At 32.7% G+C, this 19124-nt stretch overlaps 1 long non-coding RNA gene across 1 annotated transcript in view; it reads left to right on the forward strand.

Moving 5' to 3' along the window:
* The first annotated feature begins 463 nt into the window (after positions 1 to 463).
* LOC149078972 (uncharacterized) overlaps positions 464 to 19124 on the forward strand; it is a 44861-nt gene continuing 26200 nt past the window's right edge. Inside the window, exons 1-2 of the long non-coding RNA XR_016193835.1 lie at positions 464 to 526; positions 7890 to 7980. This is a non-coding gene — a long non-coding RNA (uncharacterized LOC149078972). The remainder of the gene's footprint in view (positions 527 to 7889; positions 7981 to 19124) is intronic.

A 19124-nucleotide genomic window follows, 5' to 3' on the forward strand; every position in this document is an offset into this window, starting at 1 on the left:
TCATGTCATTTTTGTGACAGAAATCGTTAAATCGATTTCCTTGACAGTATGTTTTATTCTGAGATTATTAATAGTATTATGATAATCTTATTGTAATTATTATAATCGTCAGTGTGTCTGGTCTTGGGAATGTGAGTGAACATTAAGGAAGATAATATGATTTTATCTTCTTTTTTTTAAATTTAATTAGATTTTTACCAACTGTTTTATCTTCGTTTTAATGGCCATACTTCGAGCCTTAATGTATACCCTCTTTTGTTTCGATTAGTCGATCCTTCGGTTAGTACACTAAGAGACTCGCTTCTAATGTCAGTGATAAGAAACGAGGACATTGCACTTCGGGTACAGCTCTTCCGATATGAATCATAAAAAAAGTTTTACTCTTAAAATAGAGGTACATCATGCAAAGATAAGACTTATCACTTCTGATACGAGGCTCTTAAACGGTCTTTTAAGCTATACACATGCTTCTGCTTCATACGTCAACTGCCTACGTAAAAAAAGTAGTAAAGGAAACCAATATTAGGTGAAAAAGTTTTGATTATTTTTCATTTTCAGTAGCTAATTCACTTTAAATGGTTTGATAACCAAGGCAAACTTTGTAGAAAGGCAAATTATTTTTTGTAAAGTATCTATTAATTATTCTTGAATGTGTTTCATACGTTCAATTGATAGATAAATTCATTTTTTTATTGTGGATATATTAAGCATGATAAGAATACGAAATACATAGTATGCGTGAGATATCCATGACGTTCTTTGCTTAAGTTCAATCAAATTTTAAACGTCAGAGAAATCAGTGTAAAAGACTGAATTACCACTCCAATAATATTCGACCAATTGAATTTATTTGTCTTAAAAACGTGGCAATTTTTGAATAAATTAAAACCAGGCAAAGTTTCTCATTTTTGTAATAATATTCAACCCTTTCATACAGACAAAATATAACTGTCTAATCGTATACCATGCAATATTCATACATACTCGAAAGAATGTTTTTTTGTGATAAAGTAATACTAGAGTGTATTGTAATTTCTATAATTTAGTAGTTCCTCTATTCTGTTAACATAACATACTAGGCTATTTCCACTTTTTTTCGCCTTCAAGAATTTCTTTGAACTTCAGAGGTGACCTTCTATTCTCACACGTATTTATTGAGATTTTATTTCGAAATAGCTCACTTCAGCGTGATGCAAGCCAAACAAGTTAAGTAAGTAAGCACATAAAAGTTTCCGTCATTTCTAGAGAACAAGTTCCGAGGCAATTGACTTGAGTAGTTCTGTCCTCCTATAAAAGATGTCTACATGCGAGCAAAAGAGTTCCTTATTTTTTTATGTATATTCTGCTTCACTCATTGTCAGAAAACCGTTCAAAACCATCACAAAGGCGCAGAGCAATATCAATTATATTTATTGTGCACATTGTCAATAAGGGAACGTTTCCAGTGAATACACAATTTATGTGTAATTTACTTTTATTACTGATAAAAATATATTGAGGATATTAGTTGAATTCTGTGAGTTATTTTTTTTACCCCATGAAAAGCTTGTAGCTCTTGTAGCACAAGTATACCCCATGCATACCTAGAGAGGTATATATACGGGGTGATTATAATAAAACTATCCCGACATATGGGCCCCAAACTATCATACTATTCACAGAAACTGAATGAAATTTTGTCATAAGGTATGTTGAGGTATGCGCTCAAGAATGATATGGAAAACAACAGTGTCACTCAAGCAGTTACGGTTACAGCGTAGCCGGTCAATTTGTCGCACTCAACTTGTCGCGCTCAACTCGTCGCGCCTCAATATGTCGCGGTACAAATTCGTCGCAGTGCCAATTCGTCGCGGTACAAGTTTGTCGCAGTATCAATTCGTCGCGGTACAAATTTGTCGCAGCTCCAATTCGTCGCAATACAAATTTGTCGCAGTGTCAATTCGTCGCGGTACAAATTTGTCGCAGCTCCAATTCGTCGCGATACAAATTCGTAGCTGTACAAGTTTTCCGCCGTGTCAATTCGTCGTGACGTTAATTTATATATTACAGAGCAGAATCAATTCGTCGAACCGTCGATTCTTCACTGTACATGTTCCACGCGAGCTTGTACGTAGGTTTTTGTCTTACACGTGAAATAAAAACAGGAAAAAAAGTGTACACGCAGTTTACTGAAAATAATTATTTTTTGTCAATGCAGAAAGGTCATCGAAATTAAAATTACAATATCAATTACATTTAAAAATTTAACTGCATATAAAAGTTTAATTACATTTGAAAATTCGGTTAGAAAAATTTGAAATGTTAAATAATTGATTTTTGCAGTGATAAAACTTCAATATCATATGGAAAAATTTCGGTTCGTATGATATTCCTCAAATTACAGTGAGCCTATCTTTAACGGCAAATTTCTATCTGCCCCATGGGCTCGAGAGTTTCTCCCCCCCCCCCCACTTCAAGAGTCACCAACATTTACCATTACAGTATCTCCATAAGAACCTGAAATATTTAATGAATGAATAATTCAATTAAATTAATATTTAATTTTCACCGTATAAGCCGCACTTCCCGCTTTTGTTGGGATTTCTATTTCTCACAGCGAAGGGAGTTGGGCGCAGATCAAGGATGGAAATGTACAGTGCTTATGAATGACGATTCGATGAAGTTTTCATAATGCCCACAGGATGAGCACCGACAAAGGCAATGTAATCACCAATAAGAAAAACGACTATGGGTCAGGCGCATAGATATAATATAACCATTAATCTTATGTTTATAATCAGTCGCATATCTTTGGCTGGCTTGTTTGAATATTTTCACATAGGTTTCATTAGGGTCTAAGCTTTTCATACAGGGTTGGTGTGCTTGGTCTACATATTTCTGTTGGTTAATAGTGCTTGGTCTACGTAATTCGTATCGTACATATAAACACTCCACAATATCTAAACCTTTATTTATTTTCAGTTCTTTGAATATCATTTTATTTACACTTATATACGTGAATATCGCAGTAAAAACCCAATGATGATTTATAGAATAATACGTGATGGTATTTTGAACTACCATAATTTTTTTCTTTACGTAGAAGAAGATACGTAGAAGATTTCAATTTATTGCAATTTAAATTGAATTCAAACAATTTAATTTTAAAAAGTACTAAATTATTTTTTATCATCCGTATAACCTGTAAGATACAACAAAAAACTCAAATAAAGAAAATTAATAATAAGCTAATTCATTTTGAATTGCATTAAAAGTTTTTATAATTTCGGAACATGAATTATGGGGGGAAAAAACTTTTAAACACACACGTAAACCAACATATCATTTCCACGTTCGGTTTTGCAATATTCCATGTTTATGCCAACAGAAATATGTAGACCAAGCACACCAACTTTGTACCAAAAGCTTAGACGCTAATGAAAACTTTGTGAAAATATTCAAACAAGCCAGCCAAAGATATGCGACTAATTATAAACATAAGATTAATGGTTATATTGCATCTATGCGACTGACCCATAGTCATCTTTTTTATTGGTGATTACATTGCCTTTGTCGGTGCTCATCCTGTGGGCATTATGAAAACTTCATCGAATCGTCATTCATAAGCACTGTACATTTCCATCCTTGATCTGCGCCCAACTTCCTTCGCTGTGAGAAATAGAAATCCCAACAAAAGCGGGAAGTGCGGCTTATACGGTGAAAATTAAATATTAATTTAATTGAATTATTCATTGATTAAATATTTCAGGTTCTTATGGAGATACTGTAATGGTAAATGTTGGTGACTCTTGAAGTGGGGGGGGGGGGAGAAACTCTCGAGCCCATGGGGCAGATAGAAATTTACCGTTAAAGATAGGCTCACTGTAATTTGGGGAATATCATACGAACCGAAATTTTTCCACATGATATTGAAGTTTTATCACAGCAAAAATCAATTATTTAACATTTCAAATTTTTCTAACCGAGTTTTCAAATATAATTAAACTTTTATATGCAGTTAAATTTTTAAATGTAATTGATATTGTAATTTTAATTTCGAGTGTCATGTACATGAAGAATAATGATCTAATTAAAAGTCTGATTTCATTCTTTTCACTCGAGAGTTGTTACTTTAGAGTTGAAAAAAAATCAAAAATCGATTGACATTTGCAGTGGTGTCAGAGACAAACATGCTGCTGGTGCCCAGGGTACTTTATGGAATGGGTATGAGCACCCAGAGAAATGATTCAGAAATCAAAATTTCCTACTTCAAGATCAAGACAAGAACCCACAAGTTCCAAACACTTCCGGCATGCTTGGCCAGTCAAAGGTGCCGACATGAAGGAAACATTGAGGATGTGGGGGGGGGGCTGAAAATCGCCATTCATTCCGTTTATAAGGGACTCAAACCCGCACTCAGGGACTCAAATCCCGACAAAAAGTGGGAAATGCGGCATATACGGTGGAAATTAAAATTTAAAAATTTATTTGATCTCAAATTTTTATTTGGGTGAGCTCTTCAACATCCCTCACTGCGAGAAATGGAAATCCCGACAGAGATGCGACTTATATGGTAAAAATTAAATTTTAAAAATTGAATGACTTCAATGAATACTTTCCTTCATTTGTTAAAAATTAAAACAGATGGGCAGGGGGAACATTTCCAATAAATGAGAAAAAAAATTAGTTTCATTTTTTACGCCTAAAGCACCTACCCTATTTATAAGATCACAACAAACATATGAATTTTAAAGCAATTCAAATTTGTCGCGATGAAATGAGCTTGCGACAAATTTGTACCGCGACGAAATGAGCCTGCGACAAATTTGTACCGCGACGAAATGAGCCTGCGACAAATTTGTACCGCGACGAGTTTGTAGCACGACGAATTGACGCTGCGACAAATTGACTGCGACGAATTGTCCCGCGACAAGTTGAGCCATTTGATTTTTTCGATTTGATATTTTTGATATTTTTGATATTTTCGAAATTTTCTTAGTGTAACACCAAGTTTTTTGTATTGGAATGCGATCTCCATACTGAAAAACGTTAAGTAGCGTTGTAGTGGCACCTGTAGCACGAAAATCCCCGGAGCTAGGCAAGGAAAAAGTAAAAAGGACTTTGCCTTGCACCAGAGCCTTAATGTTCGTTTCATTCGTCACACCGTTTCTTCGGCTGAGATCCCAGGCTGATTAGTCCTCCACAAGGTCATGTGGAAAATTTGTAAAACACAGTAAAATGCTTTATTTTATGCTACTTCTCTGTCCTTATTGGTTGTCCTCACTTTTAGCCTATCTACCGCCGGTGATTTCCATGCTACAGTTGCCGTTCGAACGCTATTTAGGGTTTTTCACAATGGAGATCACATTCCAATACAAAAAACTTGGTGTTGCCATTTGATATTTTCGAAATTTTCTCACTGTAACCGTAACTGTTAGAGTGACACTGTTGTTTTCCATATCATTCTGGAGCGCATACCTCAAAATACCTTATGCCAAAATTTCATTCAGTTTCTGTGAATGGTATGATAGTTAGGGGTCCATATGTCGGGATAGTTTTTTTATAATCACCCTGTATATATATACAACGTGCTTAAATTTCCTTGTAGCAATTATTTCAGTTTTTAATGTTATATATATCACGCTGAAATATATCCAAATACATTTACAAATATGGCATCAAAAAATCAGAAAGAGTTTTTTTTTGTGGAAAACACGATAATTTGTCACATCTCATGTTCTTTGATCAAAACTTTCTGCAAATACTATTTTTCGAATTAAGAATTTAGTATAGTTTTCTATAAAAATTACTTGATCTGCGTTTTATTATGCAAACGAATTGGCCATCGAATAGGAAGATTGAATTTGTAAACACTTTCACCCTGGAAAACAACTTTAAGTTTCACAATTCAATAATTTTTTCAAAACAACTAAGATGAAATGATTTTTGAATTTTCTTCTATGTACATATGTTAAACAACATCCTTGATAGAGTGGGGCGGGAGGGGGGCATGGTCAGTCATGTAGATGTTGACATGAAATTCGAGTATTTATGATCATTTCGAAGAAACATTATTTACTTGTTTATGTGAATAACGGTTTTCTCTAAATAACGATATTAAAAAAGTAATATCTATTATGTTTTGTTTTTTTACATTTCTCTTAAATCAAAGAGGATGCTATAGAATGATAACTTCTCAAATGCTTTTGAATTTCCATTAAGTTAAATAATTACAAACGTAAAATTTAAATTCGACATTATTCTAGATTCGTACATAAATTTTAATATAATACATAACTGAATTGGAAAATGTGTATACATATATATATATATATATATATATATATAATCACTTTCAAGAAATATGAAATTTCTGAGATTCACGGGAATTTAACGAATAATTAGAACTTCCTACATTTTCTTTTCAGATTGAATAAAAGCAATCTCTTTAAAGTTTTTCGAAAAATGATATTTGAAATGTTTACTAAAAATTACAGATCCCTCATTAAATATCCCTTCCACGAAGTAAATTGATACAAATCTTTTATTATACGGAGAAGAGTTTATTTGATTTCACTCAGTCCATTAGGGAAAAATACAATATTGATATAAAGAGCTGGAAATTGAGATTCCCAATATTCAAATATGAGATGAAAGGGATTATTATCCAGTTTTTTTATCCAAGTTCATTACAAAAGTGAATTCAACGAAGCAACAATCAGTGAACATAAAGAAAAAGATTTCGTGTATTCGCCTTTATTTTTTCATTATTGTTTTTTACATACATTATTGTTACCTATGGAGAACATATTAATCTCAATTTTATGTACATTTTTTCGCATATTTTTAAATTCTGTATCACTTCATTACTGAAGATTTGGTAGATATTGAATAATAGTAGTTTAAGTTTTTGCATTGATTCTTAAATCTTTTTGTAAATAGAAACATACATTATTGCATTTACAAAAGAATCAAGTTATAACTTGGCGATCTGATTTAACCGTTTCCTTTTTAATTTGTTCACCGTTTATATAAAAAGCATGAGGAATACTATTATACGTATAAGCATTAAAACCCATATGCATATTTATATTTGTGTTGTAAGGAAAATTACATATTAAAAATTTAGAGTTAATGAACCGTTTAATGGAGTATTTTAACTACGAAGCTCGGAACAGACTTGAAAAAACTAAAGATTTATTATTTCAGGTTTTATGTCATTATAAATGCCCATAAATAAAATAACAGGCGACGGAAGTTTAATTAGTGGAATAAAATAAATTATTGAATATCAAGCGAAATTTGATGTCGCAGAATATTTTCAGACTGAGATTTTCGCTATATATATATTCGAGGAAAAAATAAATGCAAGATATACATAAAAACTGGCTAATTCTGTAGATACTGAATTAGGAAAAAATTCATCCCTGTGCTTACCAGGACTCGAACCCATCTGGTGGCCTGATGTCATTTGGGAGTCATTACTAGTTGATTGCCGTCGCAAAATATGTTCTGTACCATTCAGGATATATATGCGCTCCATTGGTTAAACCTTCAATCTGTCACTATAGTTTAGTTGGTATAGCGCTCGATCGGCATTCGAGGGACCCGGGCTGGAGTCCCGGAAAGGACAGAGGTGAAATTTCAAAATCAGTACCTCTACAAAATTTGCCAATGTATATCTTGTATGAACAAGTGGAGAGAGTACAGCTTTCACTACAAAATTTATAGTTCCATAATTTATCACAAAAAATAGAAGTGGGAAGAGATTGGTAAATGGTTAATATCCGTACTCCCCCTGACCTATTAAGTTATGAGTTCTATGGAATTATATTACTGTACTTTTGAGTTGTTTTTAACGTTTTTTTCTACATGTTACATGATCCGTAAATCAACACCTTTACTTAAAGACTTTTGGCTACCACGATGTGCAGTTGAGGTGCCAGTGATAAAACTCTAAAACTGAAGTCTTTATTTGCTCGTAGGAAGAATGAAAAATTGGTGAGTAATTCGATTGTTCTTTTATGTGTGTTATCGGACAACACTTTCTTCAAGTATCCACAATACTTTATTTGTTTCATTCATAATGAAAGCATGACAAGCAACTTTCAGCTATTAATTTTTGATTTAAAAAGGAGGAATAAGCATTACTGTGAATGAATCTTTTTTTTTCTCCAAGCATCACTATACGGTTGTAGAAGTACGTTTGGAAGTTTACACGCAATTCCTCCAAATATCACAGAACGAATGAACTCGTCCTTGTAAGCGAATCAATACTTCACTTTTTATTTGGTTTTTAGTTGTACTTTTTATTCTAATGATGTTGAAATGTCTGTCCTCCATCATCTACGTCTCGAACCATAGGATATTAAACTAGTACTGAATATACCAAACGGGAAAGTACACGTCAGTTGTATAGAGTATTTTTGGTTGCCCTTATGACACACACGTTAGGGAAACTGGAAACTACGTTGAAAACATACTGTTTTTAACTGGAATGAAAAGGAAAAAATTCACAATTACTCAGCAGACCAGAATAAGAAAATGTACCAAATGCATATAAAATAATTTCTTTCAAACTCACAATGAAACTTGGATATGAAAGAAATCATCGCGATTGCAACACATACAACATGAAGCAACACACACAACTAAACAATTTAACAATATTTTTTTTTCTTGAGAAAATTTTATGGCTATCACTATATTCTCTTAAAACGGTATTACTTCGATGGACTTCCAATCATTTTCTTTAATATCTATTGAAACATTCCCGAAGATTACACTTTGTCCGCTCTTCAAAAAAAAAGACGACGACAAAAGTGTAAACCAAAACGACGTGTAGTGATTTAGTCGAAGAAACTATTTTAATTTGAAGTTGTTCAAAGAAAAGTATCGATAAGTATCGAGAAGATGGTGTCATTTAGAAGTTCATGGGGAGCCATGAATCCTTACAGCCATCAAAGTACTTTTTATAGCTACTGGTATTTTCTATTATCCCATCACTATCCAAAATGGTAACTGCCTTGAAGTAGTTTAGTACTTATAAAACAGAGAATTTATTTCTTGCAATAAATTTTCTTCATTTTTTTTCCATGTTTGTAACTCTATCAAGGACAAGAGTGACAAGAAAATCGTAATTATGGGTAATTTATACAAAATGAGAATTCTCAGTTTCCAAAAATATAGTCGTTTCAGATGAAATATTCGTACATAACCCGTTCTTTATAAAGAAATATGCTTTTAATTAGAAGACGTATCTAAATAACTTTCTCGTTTCAGAGATTCAGAAACATTTTTTCAGCTTATTTTTAAAAGATACCATCTTGCTGTTCATCAGAGAAACTATCCTATTCCATGATGTTCGTTCAGAAAACATATTTTTTGTACTTTTTCCGCTGAATATCTAACTCAATATTCCTTCTTTATATTTATTTTTGTTTCAAAAAAAAAATCAATGAACTCAAAAGCTTGTTTCCCGGAAAATTTAAAAGTAGAATGAGAGGGTATTCTAAATTATAATGTACATGCAAACGTTTCTTTCGCTGTTTACCATGTGCAAGTTATACGAAAAGAGTGGAAAACGAGAGATGTTTGTGCTGAGCACTTACTGCCTCACTGCCAGTCTCGAAAAATATTACGCTATTACAGTCGTTTATTTTAGTCGTGCACGTTCTCTTCTTCCTACAGATAGCAAGCGCAGTATATTTATATTTCTCCATTGAATTCACTGCAAATGAAAGTATAGCCAAAGTCGGATGAAAAGCTGTGTCAATATTTTTAGAATTTCAAAAAATTTCGAATTGATTCTTAGATGTATCTTTAACTCAGTTCAAATAAATCGGAATTGAAAACAACTTAGATAAAAAATGCACATATATGTTTCGAGTGAATTTCATTATAAGACAGGAAAGGCTTTTAAAAATCAAAGGGAATATTTGAAGCGCATTAAAATTGTTTCTAGGTACCCCTTGCTATGTTTGCCGAAGTTAAGCATCGTATAAGTTAGGAATTTCTCAAGTTTGTTACAAGAACGGAAACTCTGAAACTTGAAATGTAAAACCATTTTTTTTTTCGCTTAGTCGATGAGAATTTTGTTAATGCGCTTTTATTCGAGCTTCCGGAAAGTTTCTGCACAGAAGAATTTTCTATCGTGTCTCTCACATCTTTGAAAACTATAAGCTCAGTACTCGTAATTAATTTAATCCGGAAAATGGCTTATCGTTGTGTTTTGATACAAAAAAAATTGAAAGTATGCATTTCGGGCCAACAAAGGGTAGAAGAATGATTTTTCATCGTCATCATTTCTTTGGTGCAGAATAATATTTAACAAAAAGATATTATATAAGTGCAATATTGCATAACACAAAAAAAAAAATTCTTAAATGCTCAGTTTGTAAACTTTGACATCGAAACGACTGTTCATTTTCACGTGTACCGTAAACTGGGGAATGACATGGGTACGTATTTTGGACATTTTTTGCACTATCTTCCTTATATTTATGAACTAACGTTTTTCGCTAAAAGTTGCACCACTAGAAAGTAGTAATGCAAGGATAATTGTGTGTGTTTTGTTACTTATTATAATGGAGAAAAAAATGAATACAAATTCGTACCCAAATTAACACACCTGTATGGGTGACTATTCTATTGCCTTGGTATTTCGCTTTTCGAAGCTCTTGTTTCTATCTCACCCAACTAGAAATTACTAGGAACAAATATAAAAAAAGCATAAATGCATATATTTGTTTTATTAAAAATATAAATACGTGAAATTATTCTTTTACGTTTACAATGTAAATCTGTTAAACCAAAGATTCCTGTTTTGGTGTTAATCTTTAAATGTTGAATTATTTTTTTAAATTGATTATATATAAGAAGTTAATCTGATATTTAAATAATTTCTGTCGGGCCTAGAGACTAGCATATGTTTAAATATTCGTGGCATGTGTATAACAGTGTGGGTCTATAATGAATATGAAACATTGACCTCAAGTCACCCCGCAAATATTAATCATTTCACTAATAATAAAAACCAGTATTTAACAAACTGATTTAATTAGATTAATTACCACCCACAGTTGCAACTAAAATTATACTAATCAAAACACACTTCTATCAGGAATGCAAGATGTAACCACTGAGCACTGTGAGCAGTTTCCTAATGTTTTCATGGAACCTTAAAACACAAGTTATGATGGAAAGTAACCGGGATAATTATGAGAGATCATGGCACAATTTTTAATCGCGGAGGCTCACTCTGGCGGTTGGACTTGGAATTACCTCTTTATTTCATTTACAATGGCTATGACGTCATCTAAAACAAGAAATTATAGTATGTAGTTAACTCACCTCAGTTTATGGTATTATTGATGTAATTATCATATGTATATTGAAATATTTTGAAAAAAAATCAATGAACATTTGCTGTGATAAACATTTTTGATTTTACGCGTAAATAATAAAATAATCTCTATATATTCCGATACACATGCTGCGTAAATCAAAAAATTTTCCACGATGTATAAATAATACTTCAGAGGTATTTCTTTCATTTTTGTAGGGAAACTATTGTTCACGAGATTCCTCCACTTCTAAAAAAAAATTTTTCTTCACTTTCGAGGGATAATGACATGTTTAATGGTTCGTGTAATTTCTTGTTTCTCCTAAAATGTCATTTGTTAAGAGGAAAAAAAAGAAGAAAGAGGGAAAAACTTTTGTGTTCGATTTATATTTCCCAGGAATGATTGATATCGTCACGGTATCATTCACGTCAAAGAAAATTTGCGTTTTCAGCGGCATAATAACCGTAATTGAATTGAATTAATAGATCGGGCATTCAGAAGGTTCCAGAAAATTCGATTTATTTTGAGCGTGTTGTCCACCATATTTGGTTCATGGTTTTTCGTCTGTCTCTCTTTTTTTTTCTCTTGCAGTTCCGGTAATGGCAGGATTCCTTTTCTTTTGTATTTTTTCGCCATTTTTCTTAATGTTTTCCGCACATTTTTCTTCTGTTTGATGGATAGAATGATTTATTTTCCCCTCACTTTTTTTTATCAAATGGATGAATTGAATACTATAATGATTGAGAAAAGGAGGAAAAACACAATTTACTGTTTAGCTGGTTATTTTTACGTGTTTTGAACGAGATTCCTAGGGATTGTATACAGTATTATAAACCCTTTGATATGGTTGATGTAAGGTCTTAACAGGACCGCGAAGACAATCGGGACAATGTGTAAGCACCGAAAGCTGTATAAAAAAACCCATGAAATTAATACTGAAGTGCAACAATAAAATAATAGATAATATATAGTGAAAATAAATAGATGATGTATTCAGTGGCCAAAAAATTAGGAACACCCTCACTCAAACTTCAACTAGCCCGTGCAGCAGTACACTGACGTAATGCGCTGGATTTTCTGATTAAAAAGCTTTCACCTGGTCAGAAGCAGCAACTAACATTGCAATTTGCCTGTTCATGGAGAAAACAAGAGATTTGTTTGACTTTGTATGCGGCATGATTATGGGCGCCTGACACGGTGGTTCCAGTATCGCCGAAGCCGCTGCTCTTGTTCGCTTTTCTCCTACAACGGTACCTCCGTCTTCAAAAACGGTAGCTAAGCCAAAAAAACTCGAGCGGGAAGCGAAATAGTATATGGAAATCGCTTATGAACGAAACAGATGCCAGGCAACTGATACACATTGTGTGAAGCAATAGAAGAGCTACAATGAAACAAATTGAAGCGAGATACAACTCAGAATCATCGCAAAGCATATCCTTACGCTCTACAAGGCGGATCTTAAAACGAATTTGTTTCAACAAAGCCTCCACAACGGTGGCTTCAGAAATTTGTGGAGTCCATGCCTAGAAGAATATTTTCTGTCATCAAAGCCAGAGGAGGTCCCACACGATATCAGTGGTGAGTAGCGTTACTCACCAATTAGGGTGTTCCTAATTTTTTGACCACTGGGTGTATACTCGTACTATATCATAAAATACTTTCAACTGGGGAAGAATGAATACATTCTCTGATTTATTGAAACATAGTTTAACATTGTTATATGAACGATTGTATTTTTTTAAAATTCCGAATGCGATGTGCCTGTATGAATTCAATCAGATAATTTTTCCCTACTTCACAGAGATTAGTAAATATTATGTAAATTTTTTATCTACTGGAGCCTTCAAAACACTGAAATTATCATAGTTAATAGTAAATAAATACTGCTTTACTATAAATCATGTACAAAGTTATGCAATAAAATATGAAATAAATTTTAAAGTGCAAAATATATGGAAACTCTTCTCACAGATCTGTGTGTGAATTTAATCTTCATTTCAGTTAAGAAAAGAGGTATATAGACCACCTGAACACACATTGCAAATTATGGTTTCATGCACCCACATGGTTATTTTCCCTAACGTGCAAATGTGCATCCAATACAAAATCGCATGTGAGCAATGGAAAAATCGAGAATTTCTAAAAAAGCACAGCTAACTATAAATATGGAAGTTTATTTACGTGTGAATAGCATAAATGCAAAACATGTTTATTACCATGGGCAGTTTCACAGGAAAAGCAACAATGATTTCAGAATTTTCCTCTGACGGTCAACATGAACCACTTTGTTTTATTTACCTACAAATAGTTATCCAGTGATTGCGAATTCAAAGAATGATGTATGCGTATTTCTTCTTTGAAAGTTTTCGTTTTTATTTTTCGATATATACTATATTTTATTGTTTAGGACAGACCTTATGTGACATATACTTCGATTTGAGAGAATGTAAAAGAAATATCCACGATATAATGAATGAGTTTCAAGAATTAACATCCACACATAAGGTTAAATAACAATATATCTCATAATACAGTACATGCCACATAATATGATCACAAATGCAAATGCAAAGGCCACAACAGGCAAAATGCCCAACGAGGTGGCTGAGAAAAAGATGCCCATAGCAAATATGGATGTTGTATATTTCAAAAATACAGCAACTTCCCAATAAAAAAGCCAATTATTAAGACATTACGAACTGAGTATGTAAATTTTTGTCAACAAGGGAGCCTTTTTACATTTTAAATAGCCTTGTGGTTGATAACGATAACTTATACGGAAAAAAATAGGATTCCGGTTATACTTTAGCTTCGAAATATGCAAAAAGACGTAATCTCGACGAAAAAAAATTGATAACATAAACCAAAATCCAAATTACTAGGGCTAGGATTTTCATGACCTAAAGGCCCACACAATATGCTCCATAAAAATGTATATCTGTCCTAAAACAACTTCAAATATGCCGTAAAAACCTGAAAATATGCTTTTGTATAACTGACTTTATATGGCTGACCATATTTCGTCGAAAAAAAATTCGGAAAATTGCCTAACGTTGTCCAAAATGATGCCAAAGTAACACAATTGAAATTGCGAATTGTTGTTAATACCACCGAAAAATTGCCAACCATTGCCTAAAATCATAGACATAAGATTATTATGGTTATATTATATTTATGCCTGAAACGATGCCGAAAGATTAGTAAAATTGTCAATATATTGCTAGTATGATCGAAAAATTTTGTCAATGTGAGATATAAAATTAGTGAAGTTTGATAAATTTTTCCAAAAAAAAAATCTCAAAAATATGAAAATATGCTTTAAATTCTGAAAATCATGAAAAAATGTCTTATCGCGTACAATATTGAAATATGGAAAATCATTAAAAAAAAATGCAAAGCAATTGAAATCCGAGCCCTACTGACATCTATAAACGAATTTTTCCTCCATGTTATGATATTGATCCGTCTCGTACTTTGCGAAAGTGATAACAATAGTCGAACAACAGCATTGTGCGTCGTTCTATTAAGCGGTAGGTATACTGCACCTGTATTATATTCCCAAATGTGTATATAAGCACCATAATTCCTCAGAATGAGTTTCTGCGAATATCCAACTCGTAAACAAGAGCATCACAACGCTTAGACTGCAGTAACTAATCCCTCTCAAAAATTAGACGGTGTAAATTAAAATTTTACTCGAGAGAGTGCCTCACTTCGAAAAAGAGTGGAGATGGTGGTAAAGCCAATTCCACATTGGAAAATATACATATACTATACCAGCTTTCATAAATACACCGGGTTTTATATCGAGTTGTAAGAAAAACTTTTGACCGAGTTTGTTGTTCATAAACGTGTACTCTTTCAAGTGGCAACAAATAGAGAAATCCCTGCTTCGCGGAAAATAGACCGAGGGTCTAAAGCATTCAAAATTTATGTGCATACAGATATATATGGGAATCCTTTTCCTCCCGTGTGTTTTATTTTTTCCTACTCGTTCTTTGCTCTTCTTCTTCTTCTCTCTCGCTGATACCAAACAGACTTACGTGCTTTTTTCGAATGTACACATATAGGTGAAACTTCTAAAAAAAAAGCTATAAAGCTATCGCAAATGGACTTTTTCCTTTGGTTTCCGCAACGGAGTTTCCTCTTTGTTTCGCTGCAAGGAAATGAGAAATGAAAAAGAAATGGATAAGTTAACGGAATATCAAAGTTTTAGAGATTTTCCATCCATTTCTCTTCCGTTTTTCTTTTTGACTTTGTCAAAGAGAACAAGGCATAAAACATTTTTGATGTGTTTATGGTGGGAAACAACTTCGAAATTTTTTTTTAACAGTTGTTTCGAGTTTCGATACTGATTCGACTAAAGGACTCTCTACATTTTTCCGTTTGTGGAGATCAAAGTTTTCTTGGAGGATTCAAAATGGTAGAAATACCTACTGATATGCACGTGTACATTTCATCGATCATTTGTTACACCAGTTCACGATATATCTCAGTGATTTAACCCTTTGTGTGGCGATGGATTTGCTGCGAAGCTATCTGTTCGGAATTTTTTTTTCCTCAGCCGGGCAGGGGATTAGGGATGGTCGATTTGGGAGAAAAATATTTTCTAACATTCAATAAAGCTAATAGATGGCAGCATAAAATATATTTTTTTAATTCACTTGTATGTGAACAAACTTCAACTACATGAAGATGAAAAGTTTTGATTTTCCTCATTAGAACTCAAAAAATGTGATCATTTTTTTCAGCTATTTAATTACGTACCTACTAAGCTACTTAAGTAATACACCAGAGTAAAGTGTACATCACAAAGATATAGTAAGCTTTTTGTCGTAACAAAGAGAAGCGCCACTGAATAATTACCATGTTTGTAAGTGCCACTGTATTCTCATCAGAAGGGTATCACAAGTTTTCAGAAATTCCATGATTCGTAAAAATAAGGTAGACTATGCAGAAGAAATAATATGAATGGATTTCGTACATAACTTTTGTTGAATAATAGTAGATAATTATCTGAATTTTATGATTTTATTTCGCTCATTTTTTATGTTCAGTGCTGTTAGAAACGAAAAAGAATCGGAAAACAGAATATTTTCTCTGAATAAATACTTAATTTTCCATTATGTGTTTCAATAGATTTTGAAAATTTCTATTTCTTATTAGTATTTACCAATGAAATGACAAATAAATATCAGTGTATTTATCATTTTGATGTAAAACTAACAACTTGAAAATTCGTCAACATCAAGTTTATAGAGAGGTGGTGATTAAGCAGATAAACCACCATCCATCTCCCTTGTCAGTGATACAAAAAAAATCCTCATCCATGTTCCTCAATCATAACACCCAGATATTACATTTATCAATTTATTTCATTAAATACTGCAGAAAATTAAAAAGAAACCCTCAAAGCGTTGGTGGCAAATAATTACATTTTATGGTGAAATAAATATTTTTGAAAAATTTCATTTTAAAGGTAACAAATCATTATAAACTTAATTTCTCTTATTTGAGAGCTATGCTACTGATGGTCGAAACAGAATTTTATTATAAGACGTCTTTCGAAAATATGATTTTCTTTCTGGTTCTCATGCAGCTGGAGAAAGTACAGCAAAAACATTGATTAAAAGTATTCAAAGCCATGGAGATAATTTCAAATTTGTGAGACGTATAAAGAAAATATTTTTCTTCGATTACGGATACATTTAATGTATTCAATATATTATCAACATTGTTCTGTTCCGATTACATTGTAGTCAAAGTATCCATTAAAATTGTCATTTGAATATTTATTAACCTAATATCTTTCAATGTTTCAGATTTAAAATTCATGGAAATGACGGTATAAATGGATGAATGTATGAATAATTTGAACTATGACTAACTTGAGAGAAATTCTTAATTTTCATTTCATATTATAATCTCCCAAAATAATGGAAGAGACAAAACTAAACGTGTGTCATTTGTTTTTATGGAAATCGGTTACGTAATGTCCATAATATCTTCAAACATTACAGTTTTCATGTAATATCGAGACATTTATTCGTTTCACAAAAATGTTCCTTAAAGACCATTCACATAAAAGAACCAATTATTTCATTTTCATATAAGAAACTGATGTTATTATGTAAATAGACTTGAGGGTCGTAAACGGTAATTCTCATCGGGAATTCGGAAAAGATATAGTAAAAAAATAATAATAAGACGTAAGCGTGTTTCTTTTTCAGAGGACAGGAGCTTTCAACAGCATCATTAAGCAATTCCTCACGAGCTATTCAAAGCATTACGAGATCGTTACGCGTTATCCGAAAAAGACATAAAAGTTTTGGGAAAACCTAGATTCGATGTTATACTGTCATGAGATATCGTCATTTGTATTCAAGATTCATTTTAATGCGTACATTTCCTCTTTAAGAGCGTTTACCTTTAATAATTTATTTTCTTTAGTAAAGGAAAATTATTACTAATAATTATGTCAAAAGAAAAAATATAAGAATTTACGAGTGACTGATATCTTTAAACTGTTTTTTTATTGGTTCAACTACATTCACTAATTGGATTACGTTAGTTATCAATGTGTATTGATGATGAAAGTCAGAGGTGTACAGCCAAACTTTGATCATTCCATATTAGGGACTCGGTATTTTCTGGGAAGTGTTCAGATTTATAAATTCTAATTATAACTGGAGCATATTTTAAAAGCCGAATACTCCGTGTATGCGTATTTTTCTTATGTTCGCAATTAAGGATATCTAATACGATAAAGAATACACTCGAGTGGAGTGGGGGTTTTGTTACAAATTCAAATGTGGCCGGAGAACTCAATGTGGCCATTGTCACTTGGTAAAAATGTATAAAATGCAAAATTCAAAATTAAAATATAATAAGATAAGGAGATGAATATATTGGAGGTTTCTGGCCTGGGAGACTTGCTGGATCTCGTGGGCTTCCCTAGGTTCTTAACTTGCTGCTATTACGGAGAGATTTTGTTCGTGGATATGCACTAATACAACGTCAAAAATGACAGGAAATTTGAGGTTATCCATCAAATCTGGTCGTTCAAACTTATGATAACGTGAGACCTAGACCTAAAAATTATAATTAAATTATTTCTCAACCTGTGGGAAATACAAAACACAGCAAATGTGCTTAAGCTTCAATATACAACGTGGGTATAATTGAAATTGACTTGCTCTGAGCAGTCAACAGCCCTAATTATTAATCAGAAAAGTATGTAAGCCTGTTTAAAGACCGAAAATCTATCAACTGTTGATTTTGCGGAATCACGATAATCGCGAAAATTTCATAAGTGCATTCTTGTAAACTAATCATACTCTTTAGTGAAGAAATAAGAATGTGATATGGTTCTGCTGGAGACGTTTTGATGCCCAGCCTCAAAGCTTGACCTATTTGCTCAAACATTTGCAAATAAAAATTAGCATGTGTATTACAAGTTGCATAAGTATCCTCTAGAGCAGGGATGGCCAATTTATTTCTGTTCGCGGGCCAACATAATGGTCAGCTATAGCGTCGCGGGCCGCATCAGTAGCAACAACTTCGGTGTATAAGCCGCTTCATTATTAATTGAATTAATTAGTTAAATATTAAATTAATTTCGTCTTCGTTTTTAAGCAATTTGTTAATCAAGAAAAAATCTGCTGTTGGAACCGATAGTTCAAATAATGATCACAAATTTAATTTTTTCACGGTACTTTAACTTTGTCGCGGGCCGCACAAAATCACTTCACGGGCCAGCTGTTGGTTACCTTTTCTCTAGAGGTAAGGGGCCGTTCAAGT

Source organism: Pholcus phalangioides, unplaced genomic scaffold (assembly GCF_987345545.1).
Source record: "Pholcus phalangioides strain wild (caught in Gottingen) unplaced genomic scaffold, Ppha-v1.0 ptg000013l_1, whole genome shotgun sequence".
Taxonomy (NCBI): Eukaryota; Metazoa; Arthropoda; class Arachnida; order Araneae; family Pholcidae; genus Pholcus; species Pholcus phalangioides.